The sequence below is a fragment of the Microtus ochrogaster genome, unplaced genomic scaffold (genome assembly GCF_000317375.1).
Source record: "Microtus ochrogaster isolate Prairie Vole_2 unplaced genomic scaffold, MicOch1.0 UNK1, whole genome shotgun sequence".
Classification (NCBI taxonomy): domain Eukaryota; kingdom Metazoa; phylum Chordata; class Mammalia; order Rodentia; family Cricetidae; genus Microtus; species Microtus ochrogaster.
Window position 1 is genome coordinate 4,645,008 of NW_004949099.1, and position 16,243 is coordinate 4,661,250.

The window sequence follows — 16,243 nt, forward strand, 5'->3', positions numbered from 1 at the left end:
GTACGACCCTCCTTGCAGACTTGTTTCTGTCTGACAGGAACGGGAACAGGTACGACCCTCCTTGCAGACTTGTTTGCTCCCGTGGTGACCTCAGCTCTGACAACAATATCTATCACCACTATTACTCTGTAAATGTGGAACTGACATTGCTGTTTGGACTGAGGCTCTAGGTGGTTTCTGTCATCTCCCACAAAGGAAGTAACGAAAAATAACTGTTGAGATACGGCATGCTTGCTCTGTGCCTTAGCTGGTGGTCGGGGTTGTCATCACCCCAATGAGAAAGGAAGCCAAGCATGGTGGTGCGACCTGCAATCTCAACACACAGGAGGCTGAAGCAGGAGGATTGTTGAGTCAAGAGGCCAGCGTAGACTATACATATGGAGTGGGTTCTGGACAGCTTGAGTTACATAGTAAGAGCCTGTCTCAAAAAGCCAAAAACTGAAACAAAAATGAATAAATAGGAGAAAACTGAGACTCTGCAAGGTCTAGTGACTTGTTCAAAGCTATGAAACAGAGCTGGATCTAAACCCCCGCTTGAGGACATAGAAGGCTATCTCCAAGTCCTGTTCATCATGTCCAAGTTCATCACCTTTCAGTCCCTCTTGTTGCCACCCATCCTCATCACGCCCAAACTGTGCCACCTTGACACAAGCTACAATCGTCAGAAAGGAGGGTGTCTCAGTTGAGAAAATGCCTCTATAAGATCAGGCTGTAGGCAAACCCGTAGGGCATTTTTCTAAATTAGTGATTGACATGGAATGGCCCAGCCCATCGTGTATGGGGCCACCCACGGATTGGTGGTACTGGGTTCTATAAGGAAGCAGCCTGAGCAAGCCTTGAGGAGCAAGGCCTCTGCATCAGCTCCTGCCTCTGGGTCCCTGCCCTCACTGCTTTTGATGATGAACAGTGATGTGGAACTGAGAAGAATAAACCCTCTCCTAACCACCACGCTGCTTTCATCACAGCAATAGTAACCCTACCTAGGACACAAACCATTCTTTCTCTTCCGGCCCCGGCCTACTATGGGAGAGCAGGTTAAAAGGAGGGACACTTCAGCAAGGGCAGCTCTAGGACTGCCAGGCTCCCTGAGTTCATGAGTAACAGGTCCACCAGTCGCTGCCCCTGGATGTGCCATAAGGCACTCACTTTTCTTCCTGGTTTGTTTCAGACCAAATGCCCAGGCTAAGCCCAAAGCTCTGCCTCAGATCAGCATCTGACTGAGCTGCCCCGTGCCTGGCTACACTGAATCACCCTCATGATTCTTGCCGTCCCCTCTGTGTTCCATAACAATCCTTGGGAGAGTTAATACAAGGTACAAAACACCACAACATTGGTCCTGGAGACTTGGAGCTAAATACCTCTCCCTCCACAGCATTAAAGCTCATTCCACCTTGTAAATCACTGGTGAAAAGGAACTCATTTTTTTTTTTTTTTTTGAGACAGGGTTTTGTCCTGAAACTCACTTGGTAGACCAAGCTGGCCTTGAACTCACAGAGATCCACCTGTCTCTGCGCCACCACTGCCCGGCTAGAAACTCACTACTTTCTAAGGCACGGCATTTCTTTTCTGGGTGCAGTTCGTGAGAAAACTCATATTAGCCCCAAGCATTAGGGACAGGCAAGGTCTCTTTCCCTCCCTACACCATCTCTGTGACCTGTGGAGGAAGGACACATGCAGACAGGCTCCCTTCTACAGAGGCAGCAGGAGCTCACACACAGCATGCAGAGACCCATATGGTCAGCAAGAACGCCGAGCCTCATATGTATAACCATCCTGCCCCAAGTACACCATCCTTGAGGGAGTCTGGGCCCACAGGCTGGCAGACCACTGGTGCTCCAAGGTAATTAACTCACTACTATGAAACCTTTGGGTTGTAGGTTGGAAAAAGTAAGTTCTGCCTTCTTTTTGCTGGTCTACAGGGGTGATATCATTGTTTGAAGATGAAGCTTCCAGAAGTATTGTGCAAGCTGAGAGACTGACTTGGGGTATTGCAGATGGAATGGATGTGAGGCCCCTTTGAGCTGCCTGTTATGGATTGCAGGGGGTAGGAGGGAAAGTCACACAGCTCTTCAGAGTCATCAAGAACTTGGCTGCCTACTGCCTGACATCCCAACTGGCTCTTGCTGTAACAGCCAATGTCCCACCAGCCCAAAGTCACTGTATCCTTCCATAGTGATGATGCTGCCCTGCAAAGGGCTCAGCAGAAGTGGTAAAAGTGACAAAGAAGAGAACACAGAAGAGGAACTGGTTTCTAGGTGGCAGGAATAAGGAGCTCATTCCTGCAGGAGCCAAGCCAAGGCAAGGTATCTGGGGGTGGTGGTGGTGGGTAGGGGGCACCAGAAGATACTGTCCTCAAACACAATGGCGTCACACACATACTGTGCTGTGTTGAGAGGTGACATCAAGGCTAGCTGTTCATGGTTAGGAACACTTAGGGGCATAGATACACCGACTCCAAGCCAGTGTCAGGAGGCTGGTATAAGGTACAGGCTTGGTACTTGCCCACACTGGGGAAGAGGCCTGCTATAGGGTGGCAGGCAGAGCAGAGCAGGGCAGCTACAGCAGGGACTGCTATGGGCCCTTTAAGCAGCCACTAGACTAGTGAACTTTAGTCATAAGACCTAAGATTATTTAATGTTTGCAAGCTGCAGGAGCCAGAGTCGCTCACAGGGGGAGAGCACTGGTTCCTCTCTTTGCTCTTCCATTGCACAGACCCCTGTGGTGGCCTCCAGTCCTGTGGCACCTTCCTCAGACGGTGGCTACCCAAGAATGCCTGGGGTACTTGGGAGGTGGGATTAGGCCCCTAAACCCTGAATGTGCTATGTGACCTTGGACATGTCCCTGCCTCTCTCTGGCCTCAGACTCTTAGGTATTCCCTCCAGAATAACAGTACTCGGGGGCTGGGCTGTGGGCACTGTAGCACTCAGAGTCACCTCTTCGCCTGCCTTTTCTAGCACCGGGGATGGAAGGGGTTAAGGGGTTCAGGTTTTTTTTTTCAAATTTAACTCCTGGGCTCTTATGGACAAGTGGGTTCACGGGTCTGGCCACCCTGCCATCCATAAGGAACAGAACACAATGCTAGGGGTAGGGAAGGCCAAGCTGGTGTTGGTGTTCTGAAGTTGGTGAGGGGCTACACTGACTGGCCAATGCGAACACAGACAGGTAGATGATGGCCATGAAAGGGAACAGTGGCTTAGCAGAGTGCACAGCCAGACTCCTGCTTCTGGCCACCAGGAACGGAGCATGCTCAGAACAACACACAACACAAGCCTGGCCAGGCAGAGACCACTGCTGTCCTTGGAAGTCTCATGGAATGGACAGAGCCAGAGGAAGGGACACCACTGTCATCTTTTTGCTCAGTTTGCTCCAGTGAGAGATCAGCTGTGACAGTTTACAGCTTGGCAATTTAGGGTAGTTACTATCCAGCAGAAACATGGAAGGGGGTTTTCCCTGGGATTTCTGGAGGTGTGTGGGAGGTCCTTGTACATCTGGGCTGACCCAGCCTGCTAATGCACAGTCTAAGGGCAGCTGCTGTGCTCAGGGTGGGGGTGGAATTTCTCACACCGAGCCTCACCCAAAAGTTCCTGGCCCAGGCTCCTAGCATAGGAATGGGTTTCCTTTACCAGCGCCCAGTACATCACACCCCTAAGGTCTGCCTCTTGTCCCATACAGGACTGAGCCCAGAGGTCTCTTGATGTGCGGCTCTTAAGCCTTGAACTTGAACTGATTTCACTGAGGGTACCTACAGGACCCCCTTCCCTCCAGACCAGGATGAAGCAGGAGGGGCTGCCTGAGGCCACACAGCGGGTTAGGGGCAGGGCCAATTTTGGATCAGGTCCCTCTGGCCCAGGCTCCTCAGTCCGAACTAAGCTTTCACCCACTCCCGGGCGAGTCTAGCAGGCTGGAGCGAATTCCTGAGATGCTTCGACCTCCCTCCCGCCCGCAGGCTCGGGACCGGGAAACGGGATTTCTCCAGGTGGTGGGGGGGAAGGGAAAGGAGGGGAGAGGCACAGGCCGACCCCCGGGTTCTGTCCCCGCACAGCGGGAGGCACCGCATTGGCGCGGCAGGCGCCTGCCCCCACCCGTATCGTCGGCACCCTGCTGCGCCGTCCGCAGAGCGCAGTAGCTGCTCGGCGGCGACCTCCCCGCGTCCCAGGGGCCGCACCGCTCCGCAAGCAAGGCCGGTGGCGCCGGGTCCGCCAAGCCTACAAACCCGCAACGCGCGCGCGCGAAACCACCAGGGCACCACTAGCCGGCCGGGGTCCGCACAGCCGGCCCCGCCAGTGTACCCCGCTCCCGACCAGCCCGCTCCTACCTCTCAGGTGCCCGCAGCCGCCGAGCGCGCGCCGACCCGCTGAGAGCGCGGCCCCCACGCGTCGGGCCGGAGGGGCGCGGGGTCCAGGGACGCACAGAATCGGAGCCTGACCCCGCGCCCCCGCCCGACGTGACCTTGGCGGGGGGTCCTTTCTGTCCCGGGCCTCAGTTTCCCCCTTCCGAAGGTGTGTGTGTGTGTGTGTGTGTGTGTGTGTGTGTGTGTGTGTGTGTGTGTCGGGGGGCGGGGAGGATGGGTGCCGCCCCAGTCAACGACGTCACCCGAGCCCGGGCGAGTGGAGGGCGCTGGAGGCCGCGGGGCCGCCGCAGCGGTTAGGCCAGGTTCCCCGGCACTCTGAAAACCGGCACGGAGTCGTCTGCACGACAGCCCCTTGCCTTTCCCTTACGCACCTCAAGATCCCCAAATCAACACCGAGGCAAAAGCAGCCCGGGGACACACTCCCGGGCCCTCCCAAGGAGAACTGCAGCCCCTGCGGCCAGTGCTCCTCCTCCCACGCTCGCAGCCTGCTGAGACAGGCCAGAGAGGGCAAGCCACTGGCTCCGGTCACACAGCGTCGAGGCTCCTGAGGTCTACTCGGGCACCACGCCCCTCCGCTTCCCTTCCAGGGCCCAAGCTGTTCAGTTGGGCGAAGGAAGGGCAGAGAATCTGGCCCTGAAGGCTGATCCCCTCATCCTGCTAGCGAAATGAACTTGGCACCAAATAAATGCTGGGATGGGCCTCAGGGAGCCTAGCAACTATCTTTGAGAATGGGTTAGGGTAGTCTGGACTAGGGACCCCAAGTTTGGGGAAGAAATGGCCTAGATAGGGTAGCTGGGCCTGCAAGAGGTAGGCACAGGGAAGGTGCTTGCGCAGGGCTGTACCTAAGGAAAAGACAAGTTGCGGGCTGTGCAGTGGAGAGCAGAGGAATGGGGAGCAACACAGCACTCGACCCTGAAAGCCGGGCTGTCCTTCTAGGCAGAGGTCCTGCGGCCCCCCTCCCGCCCTCTCGCTCCCCGCCAGGTGGAGCAAGGGCACCCGGAGCCGGCCCCGTAAGGCAACCGAGCAGCGCCCTCTGGTGCATAAAAGCGGCGAGGCGAGAGGTTGGAAGGACTCAGCTCCCGCGGTACAGCCTGGAGGAATCTGGGGGAGTGATGTAATGTGTGTGAGCAGATAGGGGCTGGATAGGGCGGCCACTAGGCTGTGTGACCTTGGTCAAGGCGCTTCCCCTTTCCGGACTTCTATTTTATTTTATTCCCTGATTTTTAATTTTTGAGACAGTGTCTTACTCTAGCCCAGGCTTGCAGGGAACTATGTAGCCCAGTCTTGAACTCATGACAATCCTCTTGCCTCAGTTCTGTGATTATAGGTGTTAGGTTCCATGCTGACACCCGACTCTTTCAGAATATAGTGAGCCCTAAAGTACTGAATATTGATGACAAAGCCAAGGAAAGTCTAGCTCCTGGTCCTCCTCTCCCTTACCCCTGGCAATCATAAACCCAGGCCTGGTGGCCCACTGCTGCAATCCCAGTACTTGGGAGATTATTTTTAAGACCTTTCCCCCTGCAAAAGTAAACCCATGGCACCTTGCTAGTGCCCATAGCAGGACAGTAGGATGGGTTTATGGGGCAAGGTGTAAGTCTTATCCCCACTCACCATCTCCCCTCCCCCAAACCTACTTATGCCCTTGCATATTTTTAAGAGCAAGTGGGTTATTGTTTTAGTCTGATTAAGACAGGGTCTCGTCTCACTATGTAGCTTCAACTAGCCTGCAACTCCCTTGGAAGAGCAGGTTAACCTCAAACTCACAAGGATTCTCCTGCCTGTCTCTCGAGTGCTAGAATCAAAGATGTGGACCGCCGCCATGCCCAACCTACTTTAATAGTTTAAAAACATATTTTTAGAAGCAGCACTTCAAGGAGGAAGATTCTTGTGTAGTTTTTATAACTAATATTGCTGGCGTGGAGCTCAGCGACTGGGCTTGGTAGGAGGGTAGGTGATAGAAGACAGGCTAACCAGGACTGCGGCAGCTGTGACTCAGCTGGGTCTTATCACCTCTCTGAGCCCCACAGAAACGGTAGGTGGAACTGATGGAATCCCTACCCCAGCTCCTTTGAGGCTGCTGAGCGGGTCTGTTGTGCTCACACGTGGATGGTGTGCAAAGGGCACTATGCAGATGCTTCATTCCCTGAAGCCAAGAAAGCAAATGTTGATGTATTGAACTATATCAAATTGGACTATATAAATGGAATCAGAATACCACAAACAAGGTAAAAAAGACAAATGGCACCCTGAGAACATGTCTGCCGCACGAGGTAATGAGGAGAATGAGAGGATAGCTAATTTTCCTAACACAGAAAGTGTTCCTTCCATCGACAGGATGACTAACCCATTAGAAAACAGCCAAGGCTAGGAGAGCCGTTCAGGAAAAAAATTCACTCCTGCTTGTAATTAAATGCGCATTAAAGAAACGCAATCAAAACACAATCCAATTCACTTGCTTAAAAAAAAAACTACCTATTTGGGGAGCTGGAAAAATGGCTCAGTGATTAAGAATAATCACTGTTGTTACAGAGGACCCAAGTTTGGCTCCCAGCACCCACATTTCTCCTCTGCTGGTCTGTGTGTCTCAGAAAGTCAAGTACAGACAGTCCCCATGCTACGATGGTTCAGCTTACATTTTCCTAATTTTGCAATGGCGAGTGACGTGTACTCAGCGATCTGTCAGTGAAACACACACTCCAGACTTGAATTCTGATCGTTCCCTGAGCTGTTGAGATGCAGCTGACCATCTTCCAAGATGGTGGAGTAAGGCAGCCAACAGGCATCCAATGAGTGACAAGCCCACTCCACACAGCAGGTCCTGCCGAGCTGGACAGTCAGGCTGCTACTGTATTGAATGCATTTTCAACTCACCATTTTCAGTTCATGGTTCAGGGTTTGTTGTGGCTGTCTGAATCTTAAATATCCCCCAAAGGTCATTGTGAAATAGCTTTGGCCTCCAGGGTGGCAGCATCAGGAAGTGGTAGAACCTCTGCTCGCTCTTTCTCCTTTCTCATGCCTTGGTTAGTAGCTCCTTCTGCCACCTAACCCTACCATGATGAACTGTGCTTCCATGGGTCCCAAAGCAATGGAGTCATGCAACCATGGATGGAAACCTCTACAACTATAAGCCCAAACAAGATCTTTGTTACAGTATCGGAAGGCTGACGTGTATGCTTATGTTAAGTATTTGCGCCTTTGGCAATAAGGAGGCACAAAATATCTGCTGATCCCTGTGTATGCTACCTCTGACAAAGATGAGCCAGGGAGAAAAACACAGCAAAACCCTGGAGAGAGAAAGGAGGATTGGGAACAGGACAGAAGTTCCACTGAAACTGTATAATCTCACTATACAGTTGCATTGCTGGGGTTTTTGTTTGTTTTTTGTTTTGTTTTTTTGTTTTGAGACAGGATTTCTCTGTATAGCTCTGGTTGTCCTGGAACTCTGTAGACCATTCTGGCCTCGAACTCAGAGATCTGCCTGCCTTTGCCTCTGGATTGCTGGGATTAAGGGTATGTGCCATTCCTTAGATGTATTGCTGGTTTTTTAAAAAAAATAATCTGTTTGTAAATAATAAATTTCTAGGGCTGGAAGGATGGCGTAGGACTTAAGAGCACTTGTTCTTGAAGAGGACCTGGGTTCAATTCCCAGCACTCACACAGTGGCTCACAACCACCCTTAACTCCAGTCCCAAAGGATCCATGAACACTGGGTACACATAGTGCACATACATACACGCCTAACACTCATACACATAAAACAAATGTAAAAATTAAAAGAGCAAATAGCGATTTCTGAGCCTAGACATGGAGTTGGTAAGTATGGTATCTAGGGCCTGCTCTGGCACGGGCTTGGGAGGACTGTCTACATGACCTCGGGATCGAGGGCATCCTTTGTGAGCCCTAGTTCCCTCCACCAAGGGACAGGAAACCGAAGTGCTCACCTGAAGGGACACTAGCCCACTCAAGCAGGTGACTCTGGCAGGCCTTGCTAAAACAAAACAAAACAAAACAAAAAATCCGTTAGATTACATTCCTACAGCTAGCCATCAAGTTCTATTTGCTTATTTGACCACTTCCTCCTAAGGCTAACTACCAAGGTCCAACTATCGAAGTATTGAAGTCCAGCAATCAGAAGTCCCGCTTTGGCTCACCTAATTAACATGTCCAGTTAAAATTAAACACCTCACCTCCAGCACAGGGTCTCTCCCTTTACCTCACCTTTATAAAAACTGCCATTTTTTTATGCGTCTCTTCCTCTCTATCCAGAGGCAGTCCTTTGTCCCTCTGGGACAAATATCCCTCCCCCTTTCCTTTGTCCCCTTTGTCCTTTACCACCATATCCTAGCCAATTCTAACACAGACCTACCCCTTTCCTCTTCTAAAAAATTACATCCGCAAGGTCATTTGCTGCTGTTGTTCTGCCTGAGTCAGAAAGTAGCCACTTTAACTTTTCTTCCCTGCTTAATAAAAGATCTCTCTATGAAAACGGGCGTTTGGGTGTGGTTTGTGCCTAATCTGAGGTCTAGGAGGGACCCCCCCCCCGGCTGCTATGTGGGGGGGGGGGTTCTCCTTCACCACCCAATACTGCTTGTCTAGAATCTTCTCAGCAGAAGAACTAATTGAGTATTGAAATGGCCCCCAGGGAGATAGGGACGGCAGAGTTGAGTGTCTGGGGCTCCCAGTGACTTTGGCGATCCCCTTGATTCCCTAAGACCCAGTCCTATCTACTTTTCCAATGTCCATAACCTGTCTGGAAATAATTGGTTCATATTTCCTGCCTGGGGTTACCTTGGCAACAGTTCTGTCGTCTGTCTGGGCTGGAGGTCAGTCCTGTGGCATGGGACAGATGACCAAACACTGGATACCATGTGGGTCTGAGATGTCTAGGGCAGAGTCTCATATTGGGCAACCACACCTACTCATACAGAGAGAGCAGGATCCACTCCTGCCCTTCCTCCTCTATGTGTGGAGGAAGCCAAGGGACGGATATGGGGGAGACCGCAAGACACAAAATGGTATGCTCGCAACCGTGCAGATGCTAGCAACACAGGAAGTGTGTGTGGCAGCAGCCATCCATCCCGGACATTGTGTGCCTATCCCTACCCCATCTACCTCCCCCTCCCTCCCACCTCAGCAGCAGCAGCCAGCATGTCTGTGCCCTCTTCCTGCCAGTTAAAACAAGGCACTCTTCAACCAGACTCTCGTGGCCTGTACATCCAGCCTCAGCCTACCCTTCTAGCTCCTCCCACTATCCAGAACAATTTTCTTCTTCTTTTTTTTTTAAAGATTTATTTATTATGTATATACAGTATTCTTAGTATTCTGTCTACATGTATATCTGCAAGCCAGAAGAGGGCACCAGATCTTATTACAGATGGTTGTGAGTCACCATGTGGTTGCTGGGAATTGAACTCAGTACCTTTGGAAGAGCAAGCAGTGCTCTTAACCACTGAGCTATCTCTCATCTCAATCAATTTTCATAAATTGATTCAGTCCTGCCCCTTTCCTGCTCAGAACTTCTCTATAGCTCCTCTATAGACCTTGGGATAAAGAGGCTCCTGGGCCCAGCTCCATCTCCAGCAGATTCTCAAACTGAATGGCTTTGAGCACACAGTGCTATGCCATGACACCACGTGTTTGCCCATTCTCTTCTGTTTTACTCCATATGCAAAGAGTTCTTCAAAGCAATAGAAAACACAAGTAAATGTTCAAGTCCCATTTACCTAGGTAGCTCAGAGAACAAAAACACAAATGACCTATAAACATATAAAAAAAAACACAACTTCACCAATAAAGACAGAGATTGCACAATGGTGAGGCACTGTTAGCTGCTGGCACATGGACAAAACTTCCTAAATGCACACCTTTATGTTAGCTGTGTCCAAACCCATTAAATTCAGTGTCAAAGGTCTCATTTTCTCTGCATGTCACTTTCTGGGCACCTGTGGTGTGCCGCACTTCAGGACAGTGCTTAGGGCTGGGCGCTGATAACAGGAACTAAGCAGCTGCATTGACCAGCTAAGGGGCTGCTCCCCATCAGGGAGGCGCTGGGGCTAGAAAAGTACCTGAATCATGGGCACAGACCCTGCAGCAGAGCTGAGAGGGCAGCAGTGAGGACTGGGCAAGGGTGCCTAAGCAGAAGGAAGGTTCTGCTGCCGAGATGGGGAAGGGAGAGGCACCTGGATGGAGGGCAGGTGGCAGACATGGCCATGTGCTTGCAGCACACAGGACTTTCTGTTACTTGGTGCCTACTGTATGTCAGGCAGGTGTTGTGCTGGGTTCTACTCACTCTGTCCTCACAGTCCTGTCCCCCCAACACATGAGAGGACAGTGGCACCTTAGGGACTTTCCTAACTAAGTTCTTTTATCCTCTTGGATACTTCTTTTGGCTTGGGGCACAGTTGGGTACATGGCACGAGATGCGGCCCTTCCCTAACCTAACCTCTACCTTCCCAGGATCTACAAATATGAGAATGTGGTCTCTCAAGCCCCACTTGAATGATCATCCTTCGACTGTTTAGCCCTTCCACAATAGGGGGTCCCACAGTAGCTACATGTTCAGAAAAGAACACAGGCAACAAAACTATGGCTGGGTTCTGGGCTAGACCCAGGGCCTCTTGCATACTAGGCAGGAATTTTGCCTCTGAGAAAGACCCCCAGCCTTCCAAATTCTCTCTCTCAAGAGTCATCTAGATAACCACTTAAAATGGGGTGGGGGTTAACACCATGAAAATAGTATTTTAAAAAGTCTGGTCAGGCCTGGGGTGTGGTTCAATGTCATGGTGCTCATCTAACAGGTGCAAACCTCTGGTTTTATCCTTAGTTTTAAAAAAACCCTTTAATCCCAACACAAGGGAGGGAGGTAGAGGCAGGTAGATCTCTGTGAGTTCAAGGCCAGCCTGGTCTACAAGAGCTAGTTCCAGGACAAGCTCCAAAGCCACAGAGAAACCCTGTCTCCAAAAACAAACAAACAAACACAACAGCAAAAAGCCAAACTGGTAGCCCAGTTACCAAGCTGGCTGGGGTAGGAGAGTCTCAAGTTCAAGGAAGGACTGCCTGGGCTATCTACGGGTGAGTGGGGGTAAGTCTGAGCACCTCAGTAAGTCCCTGCCTAGGAAATAAAGAGGCTCAGTGGCAGTGTTCAATTCTAGTACTGCGAAGAAGAAAAACAAAACAAAACCCTAAGCAGTGTAAAGTGAGTTGTGACTGACCCAGGTGCTGAGGTAATTCATTGGCCCTTGCTTCTTCCCCGTGACAGCTGGCTGTCTATATGCAACAGGACACTTTGAACATTGACCTCCTATTGCACAGTTTGGCTTAAAACAATCAAAGATCTGAATGGGAGACTGGCCACTCTAAAACTCTTAGACAAATCACAGGACTGACCTGAGTTAGATGATTTCTTACACAATACTAAATGCAAAGTATAGAATAACAACAACAAATGAGACCTTATCACAATGAGAAACTTTGCATATCAAAAAAAGACCATTAAGAAAAAGAGAAGAGTCAGGGATGGTGGCTCACACCTTTAATCCCAGCACTTGGGTAGAGGCAGGCAGATCTATTTGAGTTCCAGGCCAGCATGGTTGAAATAGTCAGTTCCAGGACACCCAGCACTATGTGGAGAGATCCTGTCTCAAACCACCCCCAAAAGTGAGAAGACGGCCGTTCATGGGAGAGACATCTGTGAGTCCTGTGACCACTGTGAAGAGCTAATATTTAGAGCATAAAGAAAACTCTGACTCAACGAGATCATACAATAAAAATCAACATGAGGGTTGGAGATATTTTGCTCACCGAGATATATAAAGCCTGTGGATGCAAGAAAAGATCCCTATCATTGGTCATGGAGGACATATAAATTAAAGACACAGAGGGCAGCCCTTCACACCAAAGATGATGCAGGAATTGCTGTGGGTGACATCTAGTGCTGGAGAGGACACACAGAGCACCCTTGACGGCACAGTGTGGTAGGGGTGGGAAGGGTCCTCTGCTTTGGAGAGCAGCTTGCCTGTTTCTTCTAATGTGGCCCAGGTCTTCACTCATAGCAGCTTGAGAAATGGAAGCCTGTGTCCACACACAAATGTTGGCAAAAACCCATAGCAGTATCATTTTTAAATGGCCAAAGTAGAAACCGCTAGTGTGTCCATCTTCTAGGGACCAGACAAGTCAGAGATGGACCATAGACTGTTACTCAGTAACACATGGAAATTAAGTGTGGACATGCTACAGCCCTTGACTCTGTGCCAAGACACCAAAAGACACACATCGCAGGTCTCCATCCATAGCTTCCAAGGCAATTCTACAGAGACAGGAGGACTGATAGGTGCTAAGGATGCACGGGGGACAAAGGAGGGAGTGGAGTGACTTCAAATAATGCTGTGGTGCTGCTTACACATGGCCAATATGCTAATATTGTGGAGGTATACATTAACAAAGGCGGGATTTTATAGCATGCACATTACCCTTCAATAAAGACATCAGAAAACACACAAAAGACTCGATGCAATGAAAGAATTAGATGGACCCAGGAGTGGTTGGCAACAGCTGTGACCAGCACTTAGGAGGTGGAAGCAGGAGGGCCAGGAGCTCAAGGTCATCCTAAGGTACCTAGAGAGGCCAAGGCCAACCTGGGCTGCAGGAGACCCTGCCTCAGAAATGAAAAGGAAGGAAGGCTAAGAGAGGCGGAGAGAGGGAGGGAGGGTGGGAGAAGAAGAAAGAGGGAAGGAAAAGAATCTGACTGGGATAACTGTCAAAATCAAAACACAGCTTGTATGAACTTCATTGGCATCATGGTGATGCTGAACTGCTGTCTTGTTCCTAGGAACTAGCCTGGATGGAGTATTATTACGGACAAATGTCTCGCTGCACATTTGCTGTGACCTCACAAACAGAGCCAAGAGGGAAAAAAATCTAAATGTGCCAGAATAAAATCTGGTGACATTTTACTAATGGTGACTGGGGTGAAAGGGACAGGGGAGAAGTCTGCCTTTGTCAAATTATTCTTGAATCTCTGGGCTTTAAGATTACTGGGCTGGGGATTGAGCTCAGTGGTATACAGAACTTGCCTACCATACCTGAAGCTGTAGGTTCTGTCCCCAGGGCTGGAAAACTAAAACTAAAAATAACAGGGTAAGAGCTGATGAGATGATTTACCAAGTAAAAGTGCTTACCATAAAGACTGACAACCTGAGTTCAACCCTTCAATCCCTGGACTCCACATGGTGGGAGGAGGGAACTGACTCCCCAAAGTGGTCCTTTGGCCTCTACATGTGTGCCATGGCATGCATAAGTGCTGTGCTAGCACATATACACACGCACATGCGTGCACACACATACAAATAAAAGTAAGTGAAACGAAAAAGGTTTCAAAATATAGTTCAAAAATTAAGTATAATATATTAGTTGAAAATAATTAGTTGAAATTTCTTACAACTCAAAGAATTCAAGAGTAAAAAAAAAATACTGCACAGAATTTGGCTAAACCAGAACTTGGCTAAACCTGTGTATTGCTGCAGGGAGTAGCATGGACCTGACAGTGAGAAAAGGTCCTGAGGTGGGGGTGGGGGTCTCAGCTTATCACTCCACTTGTCTGATAGATCCCAGAGAAGACATAGCCAGAGGTCAGCATGGTGATACATTTCTGGGTACCCATAGCTTTCATTCATTCTTCTACTCGGAATAATTATTGAGTGCCTTCTATGTGCAGGGAAACTCAGCCATAAACCACACACACACACACACACACACACACACACACACACACACACACACACACACGTATACAGGTACGTACATCCTGCCTCTTAGTCAGGGCAGGTTGTGTAGTAGGAAGAGAATGTGGGCATCCCACAACTGCAACCTGCCCATACCTATACCAGCCTAGTATCCTGGATAGTAGAGACTGTTTCATGACTCATCTCTTCCCATGTCCCACAAATATGAGAAAGTGAAATTCTGTAAAATTCTCCCAGTACTAGAGCCCAGGGGTCACGAGCTTAGTAAGGGCCTTTGGTGATTTGGTTGTGGTTTGTTTCCCAAATGAACACAAGTTAGAACCCTTGGTTCCCTTTGCAGGAGGTAGGGACCTTTGAGATTAGATAGTGGGGGCATAACTCTAGGAACAGGTTAATGTTTGAGTGGACTGTGGTTATTGGAAATCAGGTTGTGCTTTGTTTGTAAAGTGAGGTCATTGGCCTTTCTGCCCTCTAGCCAGTCCCCTATCCAGGCATCCACCACATTGTGACCAAACTCAGGTTTTCACCAGACATTGGTCCCACGATGCTTGGATCTTCTACTACTAGAATTTTGAGCTAAATAAACCTCTTTTCTCAAACAAACACCCTTCTTTTCTTTATAAAGTATCTCATTTCAGCTATTCGGTTATATTCATCAAAAACAAAGGCCCTGGGCAGAGAGAGTACACGCACAGGGTGACCTCCTGGCCAGCAAAGCTGAAAACTGCGTCTGCGAGAGGAAAAACAGAGGTAGCTAGGCCACCAGTTAAGGGCTGAGGGCTGAGGTGTGACGTCATATGGCAGGGCAGGGTGAGGAGTGGAGGGAGATGACACCTCACCTCCCTCCCTCCCTGCACAAAGCACAGTGCCCAAACAGACCCACAGGGCTTCCACCCTATCATAGGGCTGACACTTCTCAGAGATTCCAGCTCCTGATGGTTTGGGGGATTCCCGAGCTGGGAGCCTTGACTTATTTTAAGGGATCTTGCATCCCATATGTACAGCCAGCACTGTGGCAGACCAAACAAACACTGCTTTTTCACATGCTGACATTCTTCAAATCCAAACACACCCGCTGCAAGGCCACAGTCTCCCTAAACCAGGTCCTCAGTTAAGCTCTACACGGGTGGGGTGGAGGGAGTCTCACAGTTTCTTATGAAAAGCAGCCAAACTCCTTTCCTGGAAGAGCCTGGCAGGCGGATGGAGGCCCACTTGCTATACTGCAGGGCAGGAAAGGATCAAAGGGAGGGTTTGCTGTGGTAGGTGAGACCAGTCATCCGAGATGGGTGAGAGGCTGAAGCTGAGGCTCTGGACCCAGTACCCAACCTACCCCCAACAGACACAGAGCCCCCCGAGTCAGTGCTGAGTCCAACTGGTTACTTTGGAAGCTAAGCAGCCAGCACAAGGCCTGCAGAGCGGAGGCCAGGGCTGGCATTCGGTGCCAAGCCTTCCTCCCCCCTCCACTTCGTAGCATGTGGTCACCAAGCTCTCAGCATGGGACCTAGAGACGGAGGTGTTCATTTCATCTCATTCAAATATCAACTACTGTCAAATGGCTTGAACAGTTGAGCTGAAGAAACTGAAGAGTGAAGAGGCCCTGGAGGTGAGTGGCACGTGTCGTGGGGGCCTTGGGTCCCCTCCCCCTAGCAGGGGCTGCAGTACTCGGCATTGCCACACCTCGCCAGGTGCATCATGTTGCTGTGTGGAGCAGCACATAGAACGAATGTTCTATGAGCTGGGCGACTGAAGTGTAGGATCACCAGGACAACATCTAGTTTTGTGGCCTTTGCCTAACCTATGTGACACAAGGGTCCGGCAGCAACCTACTAAAAGGCATCCCATGACTGCAAACTATGGCCACAGTCTCCCTCCTGGGCACATGTGATGGGTCTTTCCACGGTGGGAGCTGGCCTCTCCTGCAATCCAGAGGTGGGGCCAAGTTCTAGAATGTGGAAGAAGGTTCTAGTCTCTACAGATCCATGGGCTGGGCCTGGGTGCTTGAAGCACATACCTCTCTGCACACTGCTATGGTGGTAGATTCAGAAGTCAGGGACTGACTGGCTTGCCTTTAGGAGACCACACGGAGGAAGAGGGGAGCTGCCATGTGAAGAGGCTTATTTGTCACTGAGAGGCCGTGTGGAAGTTGACA

At 50.1% G+C, this 16,243-nt stretch overlaps 1 protein-coding gene across 8 annotated transcripts in view; it reads right to left on the reverse strand.

The window, feature by feature from the left end:
• Iqsec1 (IQ motif and Sec7 domain 1) overlaps positions 1 to 16,243 on the reverse strand; it is a 329,466-nt gene that overhangs the window by 69,771 nt on the left and 243,452 nt on the right. The window contains exon 1 of one of the 8 annotated variants that reach the window (XM_026788144.1): positions 4,316 to 4,475. The exons of the other annotated variants lie outside the window; for them this stretch is intronic. The gene's annotated coding sequence lies outside the window, so the exon portion shown is untranslated. Of the gene's footprint in view, positions 1 to 4,315; positions 4,476 to 16,243 lie in introns of those variants that run through there. 8 annotated transcript variants of the gene reach the window in all.